Genomic DNA, 21,453 nt, shown 5'->3' on the forward strand with positions numbered 1-21,453 from the left:
CTGTATGGAAGGACAGTCCCAGAACTGTCAGAAATAGTCTATTTCTGACAGTTCTGGGACATTCACTCCATACAGCTGTTTCAACCGCTGTATGGAGGGAATGTCATAGAACTGTCAGAAATAGACTATTAATGACAGTTCTGGGACTGTCCTTCCATACAGCGGTTGAAACATTGTATCTATTTGTTTCCATAAATGGATCCATTTATGGAAACAAATAGATACAATGTTTCAACCGCTGTATGGAAGGACAGTCCCAGAACTGTCATTAATAGTCTATTTCTGACAGTTCTATGACATTCCCTCCATACAGCGGTTGAAACAGCTGTATGGAGTGAATGTCCCAGAACTGTCAGAAATAGACTATTTATGACAGTTCTGGGACATTCACTCCATACAGCGGTTGAAACATTGTATCTATTTTTTTCCATAAATGACATTCTGCAGATACACTTAGAGGAGCGCTGCAGATACACTTTTTGCCGGCTTGGAATTATTCTTATTTTCATCCTACTTCTTCTTTTTCTTCTTATGAGGATGAGGATGAAGAAGAAGAAGTAGGATGAAAATAAGATTAATTCCAAGCCGGCAAAAAGTGTATCTGCAGCGCTCCTCTAAGTGTATTTGCAGAATGTCATTTATGGAAAAAAATAGATACAATGTTTCAACCGCTGTATGGAAGGACAGTCCCAGAACTGTCATAAATAGTCTATTTCTGACAGTTCTGGGACATTCACTCCATACAGCTGTTTCAACCGCTGTATGGAGGGAATGTCATAGAACTGTCAGAAATAGACTATTAATGACAGTTCTGGGACTGTCCTTCCATACAGCGGTTGAAACATTGTATGTATTTGTTTCCATAAATGGATCCATTTATGGAAACAAATACATACAATGTTTCAACCGCTGTATGGAAGGACAGTCCCAGAACTGTCATTAATAGTCTATTTCTGACAGTTCCATGACATTCCCTCCATACAGCGGTTGAAACAGCTGTATGGAGTGAATGTCCCAGAACTGTCAGAAATAGACTATTTCTGACAGTTCTGGGACAATCACTCCATACAGCTGTTTCAACCGCTGTATGGAGGGAATGTCATGGAACTGTCAGAAATAGACTATTAATGACAGTTCTGGGACTGTCCTTCCATACAGCGGTTGAAACATTGTATGTATTTGTTTCCATAAATGGATCCATTTATGGAAACAAATACATACAATGTTTCAACCGCTGTATGGAAGGACAGTCCCAGAACTGTCAGAAATAGTCTATTTCTGACAGTTCTGGGACATTCACTCCATACTGCTGTTTCAACCGCTGTATGGAGGGAATGTCATAGAACTGTCAGAAATAGACTATTAATGACAGTTCTGGGACTGTCCTTCCATACAGCGGTTGAAACATTGTATCTATTTGTTTCCATAAATGGATCCATTTATGGAAACAAATAGATACAATGTTTCAACCGCTGTATGGAAGGACAGTCCCAGAACTGTCATTAATAGTCTATTTCTGACAGTTCTATGACATTCCCTCCATACAGCGGTTGAAACAGCTGTATGGAGTGAATGTCCCAGAACTGTCAGAAATAGACTATTTATGGCAGTTCTGGGACATTCACTCCATACAGCGGTTGAAACATTGTATCTATTTTTTTCCATAAATGACATTCTGCAAATACACTTAGAGGAGCGCTGCAGATACACTTTTTGCCGGCTTGGAATTAATCTTATTTTCATCCTACTTCTTCTTCTTCATCCTCATCCTCATCCTCATAAGAAGAAAAAGAAGAAGTAGGATGAAAATAAGAATAATTCCAAGCCGGCAAAAAGTGTGTCTGCAGCGCTCCTCTAAGTGTATCTGCAGAATGTCATTTATGGAAAAAAATAGATACAATGTTTCAACTGCTGTATGGAGTGAATGTCCCAGAACTGTCAGAAATAGTCTATTTCTGACAGTTCTGGGACATTCACTCCATACAGCTGTTTCAACCGCTGTATGGAGGGAATGTCATGGAACTGTCAGAAATAGACTATTAATGACAGTTCTGGGACTCTGACAGTTCCATGACATTCCCTCCATACAGCGGTTGAAACAGCTGTATGGAGTGAATGTCCCAGAACTGTCAGAAATAGACTATTTCTGACAGTTCTGGGACAATCACTCCATACAGCTGTTTCAACCGCTGTATGGAGGGAATGTCATGGAACTGTCAGAAATAGACTATTAATGACAGTTCTGGGACTGTCCTTCCATACAGCGGTTGAAACATTGTATGTATTTGTTTCCATAAATGGATCCATTTATGGAAACAAATACATACAATGTTTCAACCGCTGTATGGAAGGACAGTCCCAGAACTGTCATAAATAGTCTATTTCTGACAGTTCTGGGACATTCACTCCATACAGCTGTTTCAACCGCTGTATGGAGGGAATGTCATAGAACTGTCAGAAATAGACTATTAATGACAGTTCTGGGACTGTCCTTCCATACAGCGGTTGAAACATTGTATGTATTTGTTTCCATAAATGGATCCATTTATGGAAACAAATACATACAATGTTTCAACCGCTGCATGGAAGGACAGTCCCAGAACTGTCATTAATAGTCTATTTCTGACAGTTCCATGACATTCCCTCCATACAGCGGTTGAAACAGCTGTATGGAGTGAATGTCCCAGAACTGTCAGAAATAGACAGAAACTGTCACAGAACTGTCCTTCTTCTCATCCTTCTCCTTCTTCTCATCCTTCTTCTCATCCTTCTTCTCATCCTTCTCCTTCTTCTCATCCTTCTCCTTCTTCTCATCCTTCTCCTTCTTCTCATCCTTCTCCTTCTCCTTCTTCTCATCCTTCTCCTTCTTCTCATCCTTCTCCTTCTCCTTCTTCTCATCCTTCTCCTTCTTCTTCTTCTCATCCTTCTCCTTCTCCTTCTTCTCATCCTTCTCCTTCTCCTTCTTCTCATCCTTCTCCTTCTCCTTCTTCTCATCCTTCTCCTTCTCCATCTTCTCATCCTTCTCCTTCTCCTTCTTCTCATCCTTCTCCTTCTCCTTCTTCTCATCCTTCTCCTTCTCCATCTTCTCATCCTTCTCCTTTTCCTTCTTCTCATCCTTCTCCTTCTGCTTCTCCTTCTCCTTCTTCTCATCCTTCTCCTCCTTCTCATCCTTCTCCTTCTTCTCATCCTTCTCCTTCTCCTTCTTCTCATCCTTCTCCTTCTTCTCATCCTTCTCCTTCTTCTCATCCTTCTCCTTCTCCTCATCCTTCTCCTTCTTCTCATCCTTCTCCTTCTCCTTCTTCTCATCCTTCTCCTTCTCCTCATCCTTCTCCTTCTCCATCTTCTCATCCTTCTCCTTCTCCTTCTTCTCATCCTTCTCCTTCTTCTCATCCTTCTCCTTCTTCTCATCCTTCTCCTTCTTCTCATCCTTCTCCTTCTCCTCATCCTTCTCCTTCTCCTTCTTCTCATCCTTCTCCTTCTCCTTCTTCTCATCCTTCTCCTTCTCCTTCTTCTCATCCTTCTCCTTCTCCTTCTTCTCATCCTTCTCCTTCTCCTTCTTCTCATCCTTCTCCTTCTTCTCATCCTTCTCCTTCTCCTTCTCTTTCCTCATCTCCAAGGGCATTTAAATTAAAGGTACAGTGTTCTGCACTAATTTAAAGGCTCTCTGAAGCCTAGAAACCCTTTTTATAAGTCATCTTCGTAGCGAAGAAATTCGCATCGAATCGAATTTCACACTGGAATTCGCCGAATCAGCCGAATCGAATTTTTGAGAAATTCGCTCATCTCTAGTCATTAGCTAAAGAAGCTAAGGGTAAAGGTGATGGAATGGCCAAGCATGTCTCCAGACCTAAACCCTATGGAGCGTCTGTGGGGCATCCTCAAATGGAAGGTGGAGGAGCGCAAGGTCTTTAACATCCACCAGCTCCATGTTGTCTTCATGGAGGAGTGGAAGAGGACTCCATGGCAACCTGTGAAGCTCTGGTGAACTCCAGGGCCAAGAGGGTTAAGGTAGTGCTGGAAAATAATGGTGGCCACACAAAATATTGACACTTTGGGCCCAATTTGGACATTTTCATTTAGGGGTGTACTCACTTTTATTGCCAGCGGTTTAGACATTAATGGCTGTGTGTTGAGTTATTTTGAAGGGACAGCAAATTTACACTATTATACAAGCTGTACACTCACTACTTCATCATTCCCTGTGTGTGAGGAGAGGGGGAATCTGCAGAGAAATGAAGAATTCACAGAAGAGGTCCATAGGCCAAACAGAGAGAATGCTGGCCTGTGCTGCGCCCTGGCGCTCCTAGCTGGCAGTGCGCCCTAGGCGGCTGCCTAGTTTGCCTAGTGGAAGCACCAGCTCTGTCTGCATGCCTGAAATGTATTCCTGCTAGCAGCCTTTTTTTTTAAGTCTTAGAGGTATTACTTGAAGTGGAGATGGTAAGAAGAAAGGAACATGTAGGAGGACTTTGAGTAAATAGTAAAACTCTGACAAAGTCCTGGATATGGAATTAAAAAAACAATCCTCAAGGTTGTGTGCCATACTAAAGAGGGAGAGGAAGGTCTTAGATTGATCTTGGCCTTGAGAAATTGAGAAACCATAGATTGCCTATCTGGTTCCTTTGAAAGACCTGAAATATATACTCTTAAAGTATTATAACTTACATCATTTTTAAGTCCCAATTGCAGACAAAATAGTACTAAATTAGTATCTTGGAAGAACAGATCACCCCACTATATCATCAAAGTACTTCTATACTTAAACATTTGAAGAGTTGGTAGACAATTTTCTACTCTTACAAATCAAAAATGTAATGGTGGGAGCATCAAATAAATAAAAAAAAATATTTTAAATTCCTAAAGGCATCATCCGCCAGGAGTGAGAAAACAAATATGGGATACAATTAAAATCAAGTAAGCTTCAAGGAAGACAAGTGTGAAATTTGCTCCTAGACATAAACAGTAGTTACAATAAAACCAATCATGAAGGCATAACAACAGTACAGATAATACAAACAGTCTACACGTTTGCTTTGTTCAATCAAAATGGCTCCTGTTGGGTATAGCATGGGAATTTCAGGCCACTACAGCTATGTGGATGCATCTGCATGCCTGAAATGTATACCTGCTAGTAGCCTTTTTTTAAGTGTTAGAAGTGTTAGTTGAAGTGGAACATGGTAAGAAGGAAGGAATAGGATGTAGGAGGAGTTTGCTTGAGAAATTATTAAAGCTCTGGCACAAATCTGCAAATGGCCATTGGAAAAACAGTCCTCAAGGTTGTGTGCCATAATGAACAGGGTTTAACTGGATGTAGTGTAGCCAATAATGCTTATAGGAAGGTTTTAGATTCATCTTGACCTTGATAAACTGAGAAATCAAAGATTGTCTACCCATCTGATTCCTTTGTATGCTAAAAGGGCTGAAAGATCACCCATTTAACTGTTGCAATATCATCAAAGCACTTCTATTTTCAATCATGTGGGTGGGTAGATAGTCGTGAGTTGAGGCCTGCTACATACCTAAATTATAATTACAAAGTAAATTGTCTCCTATGGGCCTTTAATGAAGCCATACATTTAAACATAAATGTATAAAAGAGGTTTTTATTCATACAAATTCCATTAACCACTTGCCGTTAGTAGAATTTACCCCCCTTCCTGACCAGGCCATTTTTTGCATTATGGCGCTGCGTTACTTTAACTGACAATTCCGCGGTCATGCAACACTGCACCCAAATTAAATTAATTTTTTTCCCCACGAATTGAGGTTTCTTTTGGTGGTAGTTGATCGCTTGTGCGGTTTTAATTTTTTGCGCTATAGAAAAAAATACCGACAATTTTGAGCAAAAAACAATAATATTTCTCTTGTTCTACTTCACAATTCATTTGTAACACTCAACACACAAGAATTGCCAGAGGGCATAAAGAAGTCATTCAACTTCAACTTGAAAGACCTTAGAGGCAGCACAGCTGTGTGCCAAGAAATCCCAAGGAACCAGCATTGACACCCAGAACCAAATAGAAATGGAATCACAAACCCCAGCTGCACAGGAATGGGGAGACAATAATCACATGAATCTTATATGCATTGTATGCAGTGCCGAGAGAAGGTCATCTAGAGCCCAGGGCAAACATTCCAAACTGCACCCCCCAAGATGTCTAAGCATTTGTCAGCAAAAATCACACACACACACACACACACCCCCACCCAGCTCAAGTCCTCTCTTTGTCCCCAACACCCCCCCCAAAAGAAAAATAAACCTCCTAGCACAAATCCTCTACCCCTCAAATGTCCCTCCAAAAACACAAATGCCCCCTCCCCCACTCTCCATCTTCCTCTCCCAGCACAAAGTGCCCCTAATCCCCTCTCCTAGCCCAAATCCTTTTGCACAAATTTCCCCACCTAGCACAAAAACCTCCCAATTATCCCTATAAGCACACCCCCCCAAAAAAAATCCCCTCCTAGCACGAATTCCCTCCCCCCACCATATCTGATTTTCTAGCACCCCCCCATATCCCCCATCCCAACACAAATCCCCCCAAATTACCACTCCTGGCACTCCCCCCAAATTTCCCCTCCTAAAACAACTCTTACCCCTTGCCACCCCCAAATTTCCCCTCCCAACTCAAAATCCCCCCATCTCCTCATGGTGCCCCCCCTCACCGAACATGATACCACAGTGCCCAGGGCAGCCGTCCCTCTTGCCCACCCCTTATCCTGGCCCTGATTGTATGCCATCTGAAACAGGAGTTTCCAATTACATATTAAGCTTATAATTACCCGTAGGAGATTTTATCTTTTCCTGGGCGGATTCAGGAGGTAGTAGGAAAGCCACTTAACGTGGATGGCATGGAAACATGGGCTTAAGCTTAGGTTCACACACATGCAATTCCTTACAAATTTAATGCATTTTTTGAGCGGGTAGAGTGCGAATTTTCAGTGCGGTTTGTACTGGACAGCTGCAAATGTAATGCAATTCCAATACGAGTCTAGGTTCACAATAATGTGATTTTCATGCAAATGGAACACAGCTGCTATTTTTGCTCAGTCCAACAGAAATAGGATAATTTCTTACATAAAGAAAAGGCGATAACTTCCTGTACACTTCCTTGTTTTTATGGTGAGAGTAGTGTGGTGGTGTGTTGTTTTGGTGTATTGCTCAGCATGTTTCATCCTTCTATGCCCTTGGTTATGGCAGCATTTGCCACTGCTACTGCAGCAGTCTTGATAGAAAGGGAGAAAAATAGAGGGATAGAAGGAGAAGGCAAGGATACTGGTTCCATCCAGTTATAGCAAACAGGGAAGAGTGTGGACAGTTCAGGGTAATGTATCATGACCTCCATGCACATGAAAAGAAGTTCTTCAATTACACACGCATGACAGTCAACAGGTAAGTACATATGTGAGAGGGAGAGTCTCTTCTCTCTCCCACCTTATCCCACTCCTCCCCATCCCTCTCTCCCTCCCCATCCCTCTCTCCCTCCTTATCCCACTCTTCCTCCTCCCCATCCCTCTCTCCCTATCTCTCTCACCTTCCCTCCTTATCCCACTCCTCCTACACTCCATCAGGTCTCTCCCTCCCTATCTCTCTTTCCCTCCCTAACTCACTTCTCCTCCTCCCTATCTCTCTCTCCCTCCTCATCCCTCCCTCCCTATCTCTCTCTCCCTCCCTCATCCCTCTATCACCCCTCTCTCCCTCCCTATCTCTCTCCCTCCCTATCCCACTCCTCCTCCCCATCCCTCTCTTCCTCCCCATCTCTCTCTCCCTCCCTATCCCACTCCTCCTCCTCCATATCCCTCTCTCCCTCCCCATCCCTCTCTCCCTCCATATCCCACTCCTCCTCCTTGCTATCCCTCCCCATCCCTCTCTCCCTCCCTATCTCTCTCTCCCTCCCTATCCCACTCCTCCTCCCCATCCCTCTCTCCCTCCCTATCTCTCTCTCTCTCTCCCTATCCCACTCCTCCTCCTCCCTATCCCTCTCTCCCTCTCTATCCCACTCCTCCTCCCCATCCCTCTCTCCCTCCCTATCTCTCTCTCCCTCCCTATCCCACTCCTCCTCCTCCCTATCCCTCTCTCCCTCCCTATCCCACTCCTCCTCCCCATCCCTCTCTCCCTCCCTCTCACCCTTACTTATCTACTACCCTTTGCTCTCCCCACTCAAGCTCTCTTCCTTTTCCAAGTCTCATTGTGATAATATATATAGTTATTTCAGTTTTGCTTGGACTACCATACTGCCATTTGGAGCGACAGAACACAACCTTCAGCAACAGTGTTGAGCCTGCTGAAAGATTACTAGTCACATTAAGGTAATTTTATTGGTAATGCAAATTGTTATCTATTGACTCTCAATGAATACATTCAACTGTCAAAGAAAATAGATCACACTCCTACTGATTTTATACCAATTTTTTTTATTGTAATGCTTTTCCAAAGCACAAACTAACAAACCTAAACATAGTGAAAAATGAGCCGAAAATGACATAACATTGTAAAAAATGTAAATATTTCAGAACAGGTAGGTGCTGTTATCAAAGCAATGATCTATGAATTCTGGTATGTTTTTTCAACATGTTCCTGAGGCTGAGGTAGAGCTTCAACGAGGGACTGCAAGGGTTTTAGATGGTGGATGGGGGAATATTGTTCAAAACTTAAAGGCAGCGCTGTATTGATTTCAGGAGGTTTTCTGGGGGGGGAGGGGGGGGGGTGCTTGGATATTGGTCATATGTGGAAGGCAGTGGTTTTTCAGGGAATCTGCTTGTGGGAAGATACCTTGGAGTATTTGTTGCTTGTTCAGGAGGTTTGCTTGGGGGGGGGGGGGCATTGTGGATAGGTTGGATACAGTTGTGCATGTAGTGGAGTTGGTCTGCTGGGAGGGAGATATGGGATTGAAGTGGAATGAAATGGTATGTAGTGTGGGGTGATTGCTTGGGGGGGGACAATTGGGAACAAGTTGATGGTATTTCAGGAGGTCTGATTGTGGGGATGGAATGGGTAAAGGGATGGGATAAAGTATTCTAGAATAAGGAGTTTCATAAATACTAGTGGGGAAATCAAAGCTGGAAGTGTATGTTTGTGGGGTTATTTTGGGGGCAGAAGGAAGGGGAATTACTGGTGGGGCAGATGATGTTTCCTCTGTTTCTGGATTCTGAGCTAGCGGGGAAAACTGAAAGAGTAGATACACTGTTGGACTGCTATATGCATCTCAAAGTACCTTTCTAGTAAAACCTCGTTCAAAAAGTGCATCAAACTGAGTGCAAATAATGTGTAATTTGTTCAGAAATATCAGACACAATATTAAGCAGTCTATCAGCACTGTCCGTGTTCTCCACCCCATGAGATCTAGAGGTGGAATGTCTGCTGCAGGAAGTAGACCTTGCACTAGACCTTTGACTGGTTGGAGAGGAAGCCTCAGCCTCTTCAGGTTCTGGAACATGCACAATGGATGATGTAGAATTATCAAGAACATGCAGCTTCATAGATAAGTCTTCAGCATTGCTACATGCCAATGCTTCATCTTCACCTTCTTAATAACCTTCTTTTCTCCTCCTTCCAACTTGCCTGCGTGCTGTAATATAATTTTTTTAAGTAATTCAGTGGGTTATTAAGATTAATATACATAAGTCTGATAGATGCTAGCTTACCTCCTCAATTCCAGGATCGGCTTTAGGAAGTCAAGGTTACTGGCAAACACATAGGGACATTTGTGGCCGCTACTCCACTTCTTGTCTCATGTTCTTCTCTGAGATACTTACTGTATGTATCCTCACACTACGCCACCTTGTACATATTTCAGTTACTAAAAAAAATAAAATACATAAATAATTATTTGTCTCTTTCCTTTCAGGTACCTAGCTACTGGTAATTCTTTAGGCAGCCTACACTATGAATTCAAGCTGGGGAAATCAACTCACGGTGCAATTGTCCATCAAACATCCGGATTCATCTGGGATGTCTTGAAAGATCTGGTTATGAAAAAAACTACAAAAGAAGAATGGGCCATGGGTGCAGTAGATGGCAAACACATTCGTATAGTGAAGCCAGTTGCTAGTGGCACTAAATACTTCAACTACAAGAAATTATTCTCGTTTGTCCTGCTGGTAGTGGCTGATGAAAATTATTCTTTTACATATATTGACAATGGTTCATATGACAGCAGCTCAGACTCAAGTATTTTTTCCCATTCACCGTTTGGGTAAATGCTTCATATCAATACTCTAGACCTTCCAAATGACTGTCCACTTCCGGTTACAAGTCAGCCATCCCTACCATATGTCTTCATTGGTGACGAGGCCATCTCTATCTCTGAGCACCTTCTTAGACCCTATGCCAGTTGCTCACTTACTGTGGAGAAGAGGATATTTAATTACCATCTCAGAAGGGCATGACGCATTGTGGAGTTTGCATTCGGGATACTTGCAAACAAGTGGTGGTTGCTGCATACCCCTATAGTCCTAACCATGGACAATTCTATTGCTGCTGTCAAAGCAACATGTGTTTTTCACAATTTTGTTCGAGCTCAAGATGGCTACCTGTTTAAAGTTTTGTTGATGCAGAAATTGGAAGAGGGACAATGGTGCATAACGCCAGTGGTGCCAACATTCATGAGGTTTTCACTGACTACTACATGTCTACAGCAGGTCAAGTGTCATGGCAACTTGAGGCTATTACATAAAAAAATATAATACACTTTGCTGAAAATTTAGCACTCTGTGTTACTTTCATTTTTTTTTAAATAAATTACATATGGTTGAGATGTACACAAGTGTTATGTATTTCTTTAATTTGTGGTCATGTCTGGGGAAAAAATAAAACATACATACCCTATTCAGAAATCGCAACTAAACATAACCCTCTTTTACCCCCCTAACTCCAAATTCCCACTAACTCCTACCCCCCCAACCCCAAATCACTACTAACCCCTAACCTCCCTATTTCCAAATCCCCACTAACCCCTAACCCCTCCTAACCCCAAATCCCCACTAACTCATAACCCCCACTAACCCCCAAATCCCCACTAACACCTAACCCCACATCCCCACTAACCCCTACAACCCCCCAACCTCAAATCCCCACTAACCCCTAACCCCTAATCCCCACATCCTCACTAACCCCTAAACCCCCTAACCTCAAATCCCCACTAAACCCTAATCCCCACTAACCCCAAATCCCCACTAACCCCTTAACCCCTAATCCCCACTAACTCCTAACCTCCACTAACCCCTAACCCCAAATCCCCACTAACCCCAAACCCTAACCACGCACATCCTATACACACGTATACGTTTGAAATACACTTTTGGTGGCGTACGCCTGCTTGTACAATCATAATGTGAAGTGAAAAAATGCTGCGCTACATGAAACAATGGTACAAACCATTATATAACAAAAAAACAAAGTGAAGAACTAAATATATATTAGAAGAAAAAATAGTAGAAAAAATATTATTGAAATAAAAAATAATATATATATATATGAATATATATATATATATATATTAAAATATATATATATATATAAATAAATATATATATATATATAAAAAACAAAAAACACAAAAAATAAAGAATATTTTAAGTATGAATAAAATAAAAGTCAATAAAAAAATCAATAAAGTGTTCAATCAGTGAACCCTCCTTTGGATAATGAAAAATATGTGCATCTGTCATCAATTCCCGTGCAAAGACATCCTCCACCATAAATCTGCTCACCTCATGCAGTGTGACCTCACATTATACAATGTTACGGTCTAACTGCACTTTTGATCCCATATAGACTCAGATCAACTTGCTGAATGAAGACTCCAAAGTAAGCTCCCTCCTGATAAGCGTCTTTGTATCAGCCGTATTCATCATTAAAAAGAACTCAACATAGTGCTTTATCCTTTTAAACTTTTATTCATCAGTTAAAACATATGAAATACACTCATGTTCCGGAGGTGTATTTTGCACCAGGTATGATGAAGATCCAGTGATGTACTGATTAAACACAAGATGGCAGTATCATCTCAGCAGCAGAGTTCTGTACAAGCTCAAAACAGACACCATCCATAATATAAAGCAAGGCAAAGCACAGGCCCACTTAATGAATGCTATTGCCTGCTGTAATGTCGTTTCAAGAGCCGTTTGTACAGTACTACAAGCTGCTGTCCCGATGAATGGCAACGTCGTGATGTCATCTGCACACTCCTCCCCGACGCATTTCATCACTAGTCACGTGACTTTATCAAGGGGATATGATTGGATTGTCCGACAATCAATCAATTTATATAGTAAACCAGCACCATTGTGTTGTGGACCGGCCTAGCACATGTTAGAAAAGCCGATCAGCCCCATTTTCATGAAGACCATACAAGGAGAAAAGAACAAATGTTGTTAGTTAATACAGTCAGGTCCATAAATATTGGGACATCGACACAATTCTAACATTTTTGGCTCTATACACCACCACAATGGATTTGAAATGAAACGAACTAGATGTGCAGACTGTCAGCTTTAATTTGAGGGTATTTACATCCAAATCAGGTGAACGGTGTAGGAATTACAACAGTTTGCATATGTGCCTCCCACTTGTTAAGTGACCAAAAGTAATAGGACAATTGGCTTCTCAGCTGTTACATGGCCAGGTGTGTGTTATTCCCTCATTATCCCAATTACAATGAGCAGATAAAAGGTCCAGAGTTCATTTCAAGTGTGCTATTTGCATTTGGAATATGTTGCTGTCAACTCTCAAGATGAGATCCAAAGAGGTGTCACTATCAGTGAAGCAAGCCATCATTAGGCTGAAAAAACAAAACAAACCCATCAGAGAGATAGCAAAAACATTAGGCGTGGCCAAAACAACTGTTTGGAACATTCTTAAAAAGAAGGAACACACCGGTGAGCTCAGCAACACCAAAAGACTCGGAAGACCACGGAAAACAACTGTGGTGGATGACCGAAGAATTCTTTCCCTGGTGAAGAAAACACTCTTCACAACAGTTGGCCAGATCAAGAACACTCTCCAGGAGGTAGGTGTATGTGTGTCAAAGTCAACAATCAAGAGAAGACTTCACCAGAGTGAATACAGAGGGTTCACCACAAGATGTAAACCATTGGTGAGCCTCAAAAACAGGAAGGCCAGATTAGAGTTTGCCAAACGACATCTAAAAAAGCCTTCACAGTTCTGGAACAACATGCTATGGACAGATGAGACCAAGATCAACTTGTACCAGAGTGATGGGAAGAGAAGAGTATGGAGAAGGAAAGGAACTGCTCATGATCCTAAGCATACCACCTCATCAGTGAAGCATGGTGGTGGTAGTGTCATGGCGTGGGCATGTATGGCTGCCAATGGAACTGGTTCTCTTGTATTTATTGATGATGTGGCTGCTGACAAAAGCAGCAGGATGAATTCTGAAGTGTTTCGGGCAATATTATCTGCTCGTATTCAGCCAAATGCTTCAGAACTCATTGGACGCCGCTTCACAGTGCAGATGGACAATTACCCAAAGCATACTGCAAAAGCAACCAAAGAGTTTTTTAAGGGAAAGAAGTGGAATGTTATGCAATGGCCAAGTCAATCACCTGACCTGAATCTGATTGAGCATGCATTTCACTTGCTGAAGACAAAACTGAACGGAAAATGCCCCAAGAACAAGCAGGAACTGAAGACAGTTGCAGTAGAGGCCTGGCAGAGCATCACCAGGGATGAAACCCATCATCTGGTGATGTCTATGCGTTCCAGACTTCAGGCTGTAATTGACTGCAAAGGATTTGCAACCAAGTCTTAAAAAGTGAAAGTTTGATTTGTGATTATTATTCTGTCCCATTACTTTTGGTCCCTTAACAAGTGGGAGGCACATATGCAAACTGTTGTAATTCCTACACCGTTCACCTGATTTGGATGTAAATACCCTCAAATTAAAGCTGACAGTCTGCAGTTAAAGCACATCTTGTTCGTTTCATTTCAAATCCATTGTGGTGGTGTATAGAGCCAAAAATGTTAGAATTGTGTCGATGTCCCAATATTTATGGACCTGACTGTAAATAACATGAGATCTGTATTGCATGATCTGTGGAGACATCACCCATCCTACATCCACAGCACTCAGTACAATTCATACGAGATGCTCATCAAGCACTGATATAAATGCATATATACCATGTCATAGTTGTCACATATACCACCATTCATACTTAAAATATTCTTTATTTTTTATTTTTTTGTGTGGTGTTTGTTATATATACACATATATATATATATACAGTGGGGATCGAAAGTTTGGGCACCCCAGCTAAAAATTTATATTAATGTGCATAAAGAAGCCAAGGAAAGATGGAAAAATCTCCAAAAGGCATCAAATTACAGATTAGACATTCTTATAATATGTCAACAAAAGTTAGATTTTATTTCCATCATTTAAACTTTCAAAATAACAGAAAACAAAAAAATGGCGTCTGCAAAAGTTTGGGCACCCTGCAGAATTTATACAGTTGTGGCCAAAATTATTCAACCCCCACTGAAATTGAGTGTTTTGGCCAGTTTGACATTGCTTTTGATCATTCAGTCATCTTGCTTACATTTACATTAAAGAGGCACTTGTAGGTCAGACAAATATAACATAACAGTTATAATGAAATAACCACAAATGTCTTTTCTGTGCTCACAGCATTATCAGTTTTATTCAACCCCCAAGTGACATTCAATCTTAGTACTTAGTACAGCATCCTTTTACAGTTATAACAGCTTTTAAACGTGAAGCATAGCTTGACACAAGTGTCTTGCAGCGATCTACGGGTATCTTCGCCCATTCTTCATGGGCAAAGGCCTCCAGTTCAGTCACATTCTTAGGCTTGCGCACTGCAACTGCTTTCTTTAAGTCCCACCAGAGGTTCTCAATCGGATTTAAGTCTGGTGACTGCGATGGCCACTCCAAAATGTTCCAGCCTTTCCTCTGCAACCATGCTCTAGTGGACTTGGAGGTATGCTTGGGATCATTGTCCTGTTGAAAGGTCCAACGTCTCCCAAGCCTCAGGTGTGTGACGGACTGCATCACGTTTCCATCCAATATCTCCTGGTACTGAAGAGAATTCATGGTACCTTGCACACGCTGAAGCTTCCCTGTACCTGCAGAAGCAAAACAGCCCCAAAGCATGATTGACCCTCCACCATGCTTCACAGTAGGCAAGGTGTTCTTTTCATCATAGGCCTTGTTCTTCCTCCTCCAAACATAGCGTTGATCCATGGGCCCAAACAGTTCTAATTTTGTTTCATCAGTCCACAGAACACTATCCCACAACTTTTGTGGTTTGTCCACATGGCTTTTGGCATACTGCAGTCGACTCTTCTTATTCTTTGGAGACAGCAAGGGGGTACGCCTGGGAGTTCTGGCACGGAGGCCTTCATTACGCAGTGTGCGTCTTATTGTCTGGGCTGAAACTTCTGTACCCACATCTGACAAATCTTTTCTCAGTTCCTCAGCAGTCACACGGGGACTTCTCTCCACTCTACGCTTCAGGTAGCGCACAGCAGTCGAAGTCAGCATCTTCTTTCTGCCACGACCAGGTAGCGTTTCAACAGTGCCCTTTGCCTTGAATTTGCGAATGATGCTTCCTAAGGTGTCTCTTGGTATGTTTAACATCTTTGCAATCTTCTTATAGCCATTGCCCTTCCTGTGAAGAGAAATCACCTCTTCTCTTGTCTTCCTGGACCATTCTCTTGCCTTCACCATGTTTGTAACCACACCAGTAAATGTCTAGAAGGAGCTGAGTATCACAGTCATTTTAAAGCTGCCTAATTGGTGCTTATTATGCTTGATTGCTGCTCGGTGACATCCACAGGTGTTTTCAATACCTGATGGAAAGCACCTGTATGAACCTCTGTTCTTCAGAGTGGTAGTCTTTAAGGGGTTGAATAATTGTGGCAATGAAGAAACCACATAAGAACCATTTACTACTGTATTACATAAACAATTGATGTCATTTTAGTTGCATTTGGGTAGTTACAACGTCCTTGTAGGATTTGATTCTGAATACAATTCCAAATGTACACTATAGTCCCTAAACCCCTTTACAGCATTGGGGGTTGAATAATTTTGGCCACAACTGTAGCATGCACTGCCCCTTTGCAAAGCTGAGACCTGCCAGTGTCATGGATTGTTCTCAATCATCGTCTGGGAATACCAGGTGATGTCAATTTCCAAGGTTTTAAATGCCCAGACTCATCTGACCTTGCCCCAACAATCAGCACCATGGGTTCTTCTAAGCAGTTGTCTAGAAAACTGAAACTGAAAATAGTTGACACTCACAAAGCTGGAGAAGGCTATAAGAAGATAGCAAAGCGTTTTCAGATGTCAATATCCTTTGTTCGGAATGTAATTAAGAAATGGCAGTCATCAGGAACAGTGGAAGTTAAAGCAAGATCTGGAAGACCAAGAAAAATATCAGACAGAACAGCTCGCAGGATTGTGAGAAAAACAGTTCAAAACCCACGTTTGACTGCACGATCCCTCCAGAAAGATCTGGCAGACACTGGAGTTGTGGTACACTATTGCACTATAAAGAGATACTTGTACAAATATGGTCTTCATGGAAGAGTCATCAGAAGAAAACCTCTTCTACGTCCTCACCACAAAAATCATCGTTTGAACTTTGCAAACGAACATATAGACAAGCCTGATGCATTTTGGAAACAAGTTCTGTTAAAATTGAACTTTTTGGCCAGAATGAGCAAAGGTACGTTTGGAGAAGAAGGGGCACAGAATTTAATGAAAAGAACTTCTGTCCAACTGTTAAGCATGGGGTTGGATCAATCATGCTTTGGGGTTGTGTTGCAGCCAGTGGCACAGAGAACATCTCACGAGTAGAAGGAAAAATGGATTCAATAAAATTTCAGCAAATTTTGGATGGTAACTTGATGCCATCTGTGAAAAAGCTGAAGTTAAAGAGAGGATGGCTTCTACAAATGGATAATGATCCTAAACACACATCGAAATCCACGGGGGATTACATCAAGAGGCGTAAACTGAAGGTTTTGCCATTGCCTTCACAATCTCCTCACCTCAACATAATTGAAAATCTATGGATAGACCTTAAAAGAGCAGTGTGTGACAGACAGCCCAGAAATCTCAAAGAACTGGAAGACTTTTGTAAGGAAGAATGGGCAAAGATACCTCAAACAAGACTCTTGGCTGGCTATAAAAAGCGTTTACAAGCTGTGATACTTGCCAAAGGGGGCAGTACAAGATATTAACTCTGCAGGGTGCCCAAACTTTTGCAGACACCATTTTTTTGTTTTTTTGTTTTCTGTTATTTTGAAAGTGTAAATGATGGAAATAAAATCTAACTTTTGTTGACATATTATAGGAATGTCTAATCTGTAATTTGATGCCTTTTGGAGATTTTTCCATCTTTCCTTGGCTTTTTTATGCATATTAATACAAATTTTTAGCTGGGGTGCCCAAACTTTCGATCCCCACTGTATATATATATTATATATATTGTTTATATATATATATATATATTCATATATCTATGTTTTTATTTCAATAATAATATTTTTTCTACTATTTTTTCTTCTAATATATATTTATTTCTTCACTTAGTTTTTTGGATATATAATGGTTTGTACCATTGTTTCATGTAGCGCAGCATTTTTTCACTTCACATTATGAAGCTTCACATTCTGAAGCTTCATACACAGCTCCGGTCACCTCCGCGCTCCCACCCGCCATCCCCGGGAGTGCAGCCGTCAGTGGTCTCCCCTACCTTCCTTACCTGGAGGGGAGAGCTGTCCTCCTAGTGGCAGCGGACGATCGCGGTGGCGGGCGATCCTGCCCTCCTGCCTGGTCCTCCAGATGGCGCCGGTCCTCCTCGCAGTGCTGGTCCAGCCACACGGCGCCGGTCCCTTGTCACCCCGGTGCCCCTCTTCGAGCCACCAACGCACAACGAGCTGCGGCCCGCCACCGCCCAAAGGTACGCCTGGCCTGAGAAGGAGGAGCGGCCGCCCGAGCCTCCCCACCGCTCCACCCCTGCCTCCACTGCAGCGGTGCCCGTCCTGCAGGGCCCAGCCGCTGACACTCGCTATCAACCACTAGCCATCAGGGACACAAGACAACAGGGAGTGCAACCACATAAGCCTCCCACAGCCCACAAACCCTGCTGCCTCCCACCGCCCGCAACTCAGGCACCTGGACTGCAGAGCCCGCTGCGGCCCCGCATCTAGACAGCACGCCATCACAGCTGGGCTCAAAGCCACATAGACCACACCGCTCAGCCCCCACCTCACAACCCTACCACCCAGGAAGTTGAGGACAGGGAGACGGCACCGGCGGTCTCCCCGACCCTACTGCGAAGGAGCAAGGGACCCGCACCATCTAGGCCGAGGCCTACCTCACTACCAAAGCACCTGGCCTGGCAGGGCCTGCTGCGGCCTACCATGGCTCACCCCCCCCTGATAACCCAAAGGGAGCCTGCAACTGGCCTAAAGGAGCTCCACCCGCACATCCCCATCCACAACCGAAAGAGTGACCCGAAGCGAGCTTTTTTCCAAACTACTGAGCCCAGCAGATGATCTTGGCCTGGTGAGGCCTACCATCACCTCCCACGACGCAACCCTGCCCGGACCTGCTGAGCCCACGGATGACCTCAACCTGGTGAGGCCTACCATCGCCTACCACAACGCAAACCTGCCCGGACCTGAAGCCCATCTGATGACCCCCGTGAGTACAGTGCAGGAGAAGGCCCGACTGCTGATTCTGTGATCCCCCAGCTCCTGCTACGCCCATCTCCCACAGCTGATACTCACCCCTCACAACCTTTTCTACACCTCATCTCCACCACCTGGGAAACACTTCCGCTGCCGACGTCCACCCTTCATCTCCTCAAGCCAAACCTCACCCCTCAAACTGGGACTTACACAAACTGGAACTTGCAGCTTGACTACCCTTGGCCACAACCTATCGACCTGAACTCTACCCATTCTGATGTTAAGCACGAGAACTCTAGCTACAGGAAGACACAGTGACGAGATACGCCGCTACAAGCTAGACTATCTGCAACCAAGCAAATAAAAAAATAAAACACACCAGGATTCCCAAACCTCAGGGTGAGAAATTACCGAATACAGATAGTGACCCAATTATAAATAATGCTGACTCACATAGATATATATATATGTGGTGTCCTCGGGACCCTAATCATAAATGGGAAAATAAAGAAAACAGACCAGAGGGTAAAGGACCCAGAGGCCAAAAAGGGGGTCCAAATGAGGACAAACTGCAGCCTTGAAAACCAAATAGTAGACAAAAATAATTTAATTTGCAGTAAAAAAAAGGTACAAATATTACAAAGACATATATGGCATGGTAAGCCAAAATATACAAAAAATTACACAGGAAATTACCTCACCACCACCCAGGGGGAAAGGAAGTCAAAAGCAGAATGGCAAGATCAACCTGGACAGCACTAGACATGCAAAAAGTTCCAGAAAGATGTGATGAATAGTAGACCTGTGATGAATAGTATAGTCTCAAAATTTGAACAAGATAGTGAAGATGACAAGCAGGTGATGATATAGATAGCTCAAGAAGGTATGGTGATTACCAAGGACAGGATTCATGTATAAATCACATAACCATATAAACATACACGAGAAGTGCATAATAATCAATCTAAATAAACATGATCCTTGATGCAACCATCAAAAATAACACTGTTCAACAAATTTTTATTTTTTGCCAGTTTTGGAAACAAAAGGATCCATTTCTTAATGAATTTCACATTCTGAGTTCAAATATAACAAATAGTTTTTCTGTAAACGGAAAGTTTTCTACTATAGGCGTAATGACTACATAATGCACAATAATTAGATAGATAGATGTCTTTCCACAAATATAAAGCAAGTGATATTGACTACATAACAAAGCCTAAATGGCATAATATATTGCATAGGATTACCAAGAAAAATTATAGCCATAAGCTAAGTTGAATCATTTTAATACTTAGGATTCTCACTAGTTTTGTCTTCAGTTTGTGTCGGTTTTGCTTCTCTTGGCTTTTCTCTTGTATTCGAGGAAAGGGCTATCTCTTACAACTGTCCAGCAATAGTCAGCAAGCATTGATGGGCTCCATTTACCTTGATATCTTCTTTCCATAGCTGCAATGTCTTGATGGAAGCGCTCTCCGTGTTCATCACTCACTGCTCCACAGTTTGGTGGGAAAAAATCCAGATGCGAATGTAGAAAATGAATTTTTAGAGACATGTTGCAACCCAGATTTCTGTAAGTCTGGATGAGTTTTTCTACCACTTTCTTGTAGTCTGGTGTTTTATTGTTTCCAAGAAAATTTGATGTCACTGATACAAATGCTGTCCAGGCAGCCTTTTCCTTTCCACGCAACAGAGAAAGAAACTCATCATCATGAATAAGTTTACGAATCTGTGGCCCAACAAAGACTCCTTCATTTATTTTTGCAGCACTAAGTGCTGGAAATTTGCTAATCAGGTACTTGAAACCTGCTTTATTCTTGTCCATTGCCTTAACAAAGTTTTTCATTAATCCCAACTTGATGTGTAATGGAGGTAATAAGATATTATTGCTGTCTACAAGTGCTGGATAGTTAACATTTTTTTCTCCAGGCTGCAATGACTGGCGTAATGGCCAGTCTCTTTTGGCATAGTGCATTTCTCTCGCACGACTGTCCCACTCACAGAGGAAGCAGCAGTACTTAGTATATCCACCTTGAAGTCCAAGTAGGATAGCAATCACCTTCAGGTCACCACAAATCGACCATTGATGTTCATCATAGTTGATGCACCTTAAAAGCTCTTTCAAGTTTTCATACGTTTCTTTCATTGAAACTGCGTAAGCAACTGGAACTGACGGCAACTGATTGCCATTATGGAGCAAAACAGCTTTAAGACTCGCCTTTGAAGCATCAATGAACAGCCTCCACTCATCGGGATCATAGCATACGCCGATGGCTGAGATTAAACCATGAACATTGTTACATACAGCAATATCACCTTCCTGGACAAAGAATGGGATCAGATCTTTCTGACGATGACGGTAGAAAGACGTACGAACATCACTTGCTAGGAGATTCCACTGTTGTAGTCTTGACCCCAAAAGCTCTGCCTTGTTCTTCGGAAGATCCAGGTCTCTGATAAGATCGCTCAATTCCACTTGTGTAATGAGGTGTGGTTCAGTGGGTGTGGATGGAAGAAAGTCTGGGTCATGTGAGGTTGACGGTTGATGACTACACGCTTCAGGTTCTTCCTCACTTGACTCAACCACGAAGGATTCTGGTGCTTTAGGAATTGGTAGCCCCTCTCCATGAGGAACTGGACGTATTGCCGATGGAATATTTGGATAGTGCACAGATAACTTTTTCTTCTTATTTAGCCCTTTTGTTGGAGGCACCATACAAAAGTAACAATTACTAACATGATCTGTTGGCTCTCTCCAAATCATTGGCACA

At 42.5% G+C, this 21,453-nt stretch overlaps 1 long non-coding RNA gene across 1 annotated transcript; it reads left to right on the plus strand.

The window, feature by feature from the left end:
* Positions 1-7,133: 7,133 nt before the first annotated feature.
* Positions 7,134-10,754, plus strand: LOC149445190 (uncharacterized). Its single transcript, XR_016306435.1, has 3 exons — positions 7,134-7,387; positions 8,202-8,304; positions 9,843-10,754. It is a non-coding gene; the product is annotated as an uncharacterized LOC149445190 (long non-coding RNA).
* Positions 10,755-21,453: the final 10,699 nt, after the last annotated feature.

This window comes from Staurois parvus, unplaced genomic scaffold, assembly GCF_062004578.1.
Source record: "Staurois parvus isolate SC_StPar_1 unplaced genomic scaffold, SC_StPar_1.0 ptg000744l, whole genome shotgun sequence".
NCBI lineage: Eukaryota > Metazoa > Chordata > Amphibia > Anura > Ranidae > Staurois > Staurois parvus.